Source organism: Sus scrofa, chromosome 4, assembly GCF_054392235.1.
Source record: "Sus scrofa isolate SSC_HxYL_T2T_F1_AM1 chromosome 4, Sscrofa_HxYL_maternal_Yorkshire_Landrace_v2.0, whole genome shotgun sequence".
NCBI classification, from domain to species: domain Eukaryota; kingdom Metazoa; phylum Chordata; class Mammalia; order Artiodactyla; family Suidae; genus Sus; species Sus scrofa.
In genome coordinates this window covers 97,889,615-97,893,772 of record NC_139386.1, presented here as the reverse complement: position 1 = coordinate 97,893,772, position 4,158 = coordinate 97,889,615, and positions in this window count along the sequence as shown.

Sequence of the window (4,158 nt, the reverse complement as noted above, 5' to 3'; positions counted from 1 at the left end):
GACGCTGCCTGCCCTGTCCCTGTTCCTACTTTTTAGTGAGGCCTCCTTTTTCTGTTCTGGACCCTTCTCATTTGTTGTCCTGTCCCTGGATCTCAGTATTTACCATGTGTAAAGCAACCTCCATGAGGAGCTGCCTCATGATTACTTTGCATTTTTTCCTGCATACTCACCATCTAAGCTGGGGTCATGCCCATTGAAGACTCTAGGAATTGTACGTGCAATTTTGTATGGGATAGGGGTGTGCGCTCCCAAATATGGAAAGTATTGCTGATCTCAGGTGTCTTTGAAGATCGGGGGAAGTCAAGGAGATTGTTTGGTGACATGAAAGAGTTGTTGGACATGAAAAAGTGAAATGCCTGTCCCTAAAGATGATTCAAATTTATACTGGTTGTTATCATCAGCCGGGTCTGGTTCGGAAGCTTTGCATAGAGCTCGGGGGCTACACAGATCTCCTTAGAGACTTCTGGACTCCTGGCCTTTTTCTTGGGAGGGAGGGGCAGCTTGAGTGGGTGGGTGGGGCAGGGAGTTGGCAGGGTCTGTGGACCAGAGGTAGCTGTAGGGCACTGTGATGCCCGGGAACCACAAGATAGGTGGCACGATCCCTCCTCCTTGGGGCAAGGTTCACATAGAGACGGAAGGTACCATGTAGCGGTCACAAAACAGCATGCAAATCCTAGTGCAGACCCCTGCTGAAACATGTTGCTGAGGGGAACCGGCACTCCAGTAGGGTTTAACTGCAGTGGCTTCCTGCAGAAAGGAGTGTTAAAGAAACTCCTGCAAGAAGAAAGGCCTTGAATGCCAGGCAGAGGAGCATTGACTGGACAATGAGGCCTGACTCCAGTTGTTGCAGGTTCTGAACAGGGAAGACACTGAGTGAAACTGGTGTTTGACAGTCCTGGTGATGGAGAGGGAGGTAAAGGCCAGAGGGGCGCTTTGCAGGGGTGTGTGATGAGGACCTGGGGATGGGAAGGAAGTGAGGAATCTTACCAGGCTCCTGGTCTTGTGGGCCGGGGTAAGTCGAGGAGTCTGTTTCTCATTAAGTACAGAGGAGGGTTTCAGCGCTTACAGGAAAACCACCCGCTTATCTGAAATCTGACCTACTTCGGGTTGGAGCCAGACAGGGCTCCTGCATCCCACAGGGACACTCGAGCTGTAGTCGTCCAAGTCCATGCATCCAGCCAGCCTTCAGCAGGGAGCATTAGCCTGGCCTGTTCATCACTTCTACCATGCACAGAGGCACTCAGGGCTGAGAGTGCCCCTCTGGGGTGTCATAATGAAGTGAGGTGGTGAGGTAGGCTCAGCAGGGCCCAGAAGGCAGGTCCCAAGGAGGCAGATGCTCTTTCTGCATCCAGGACGCATAGACGCGGCCCTGCCCTCCTGAGGTGGCCTCGGTCCTGAGGTTCAGCTCTTCAACATTCTCATTTTGGGGTCTGCATCATGATGGTGATGGGAGTGCTCTGGGTTGGGGGGCAAGACATGGTGGACAGGGAGGGTGTTGGAGTCTCTGAGAATGGACAGGGTCAAGCCAGATCTTTTAGCTGCTTTCCTCTCATCTCCTTTGGTTCTCTGTGAGTAGTCTTAAGCCATTTTTTTAAAGCCACTTTTTATTGCTACCAAAGATGACATTTTATTTGGAGATTGGAATTTCCTAGTCACCAAGAAAAATACGAGTTAGAAGATGGACAGACTTTATTGGGGAGGGCTTCCTGAGGTAGCAGGCTCAAGTTGCGATAAACAGGAAAGAGGATAGACAGGGATGAGGGGAAGGGAAGGCGGAATAAGGAATGGCTAAAATTGACATTGGCATCTGAGGGGTAAAGGGAGGAGGGGGCTTAGTCAGAAATGGATCCAGATGGCCCTGATAGGTGTTGGAGGAGCTGGGGCAAAGGCCAAGGGCAGCGCTGCCTGGACCAGGACAGTGTAGCTGAGGAAGCCAGTGTCCGTGAGGAGCAGACTTAGGAACTGCAGAGATGACAAGGCAGCTGTCACACGGAGAGGGTTTCGACTCCTACCCTAAGGCCTCTGGCCCCCTGCTAGGGACCCAGCCAGGTCTTCACCCCAGCTGGGTACTGTGCTGCAGTCTGTGAGACTGTGGAGTTCCGTGGGGCCAAGGATGCTGGAATGCTCTGCTGCCCGCTCCCAGTCTTTTTTCACCCCCTCTCCCTCTGTTCAGCTTTGCTTCAGGTGGGGACACACTCTAAGGCCAGTAGAGCTGGTTGAGGGTGGGACCTCAGTGATGGCTGGCCCCCCAGCCCTCCTTGAATAGGCTCATAAGTCAGGACAGCTGAGGCTGGGGGGCAGGTCAATAGTTTCTCAACTCCCCCACCCCCGCCCTGGCCCTGGCCTTCTTGAGCCGAAGTTACAGGGAAACTTACTGAGACTGCTGAAGGAGCTGATAGGATAAAAGGGGCAGCGGGGTCAGCCATGATGCCGAAGGGGCTGGATCCAGAGGAAAAAGCTGGACCCTTCACAGCAATGCTTTCCCCAGGCTCTGAAGGGGATCTGGGGCTCAGGATGGGAGACTCCAATCTAATAGGCGGCTGAGGCAGAGAAAGGCAGGGACTGGATGAGTCGGGAGAGGTGGAATAACCACGCCAAGCTGAATCAGCTGCAAGGGGCCCTCTCCCTCCTGGCTCGAGTGGTCTCCCCTAGGACAGAGCGACCTGCTCAGCACTGTGGCCCAGGCTCCCTTTCCTGTACTCGTTACTCAGCCTCTGCATCCCGAGGTCTCACCGCAGCCCCAGGCCTCTGCTTGGGAGTGAGGTCAGCAGGATGGTGTGGGGGTGCCCGTGGTTGTGGTGGCGAGAAGGAAGCCTCCACCACCTTGGTTGGGTCAAGGCTGGGCCTGTAGCTGGAGCCCTCAGGAGAACTGGGGCCTTAGCCTTTGGCCTGGGAGGAGCCTCATAGGATAAGGGGGACACTGGATGACCAGATCTGGTTCTCACTACCCCCGGCTCCCTCTCACCTCCCCTCTTTAGGCCTCAGCTTCCTATTTGGTTGAACAAGGAAGTCAGTCACAAAGGGTCTGAAGTCCCTTCTAGCCCTGGCAGCCCTGCTCTGCCAAGCCCCTCCCTTGCATGGTCTCACCTGCTCTGCAGAGCATCCCTGTGTGCACATAAGGCATTGGTCCATTTCAAAGGAATGTAGGGAACAGTGGCCCAAAAAAGAAGTTTCCTTGTCAAAGGTTGGGTGGCTTGTTAGCAAAAAGCCCCAACAGGAACCCAGAGCTCCCCATGATGCCATCATCTGGGTCCTCCCACCCTCCGGTGAGTCCCCTCTAGCTGTGAGGAGCTGGAGAGGGATGGCGAGGTTCCCTGGGTCCCACTTGGCCCTTCCTAACAGGCTTTGCCCCTTCAGAAACACCAAGTGGGTCACAAGGTGTTTTCTGCCCCCCTTCTGTCACCTGCCCATCCTGTTCTGTCCCAAAGTCTAAGGAAATCCTGTCTCTGACTTTCTGATTTCCAGATCTTGCCACACGGCAAAACTCCTTTTTCTGCCTCCTCTCCTGCCACAAGGAATCAGCCACGAGGTGACTCCCTGAGTCTAATCTTAGACCTTTTTTGCACTTTCAGCTTCTCCTCCCCCAAAGCCATCTGCTCCCACCCCTCCCCCATCTCCCTCCCACCTCTTCCCTTGCTCAGGAGGGAGTTTAGACCTACAGACCGAAGGAAGTGGAACCCCAACTCTGTTGACTCAGCAACCATATTTCTCCTTAAGCTGATGAGCACTGGAGTGGAAAGGAGGGGAATTCACTAGTCACCGGAGCTGGCCCTGCATCAGGCTGGGGGTGGTGGGGTGGTGGCCGCACCTAGGGCACAGGGAATGAGCCGGGGAACTTCTGTGATTCAGGCAAGTACCCAGGGCCCTTGGCAGGAAGAGGGTCCCCCATGGGCACTGACCATCTTGACCGAACCCTCAGAGGAATGAGTGTAGGAACAGTCTGGGACCATAGGAGTACCCAGAAGCCCCCTAAGCATCTCCGAGGGGTGGGGAACAGTCTCTGAGCTCCGAGGCTGATTCGGGGCAGAAATAGCCCTGCCTCAGAGAGCTCCCAGCCTGAGACAAACATAGGACCCAAGGCATATGCTTCTGGGTGATTGAAAGCCAGAATGTGGCACTTGGCCACAGGGGCAGGAGGCTGGCCCTGAAGTGGGTCTG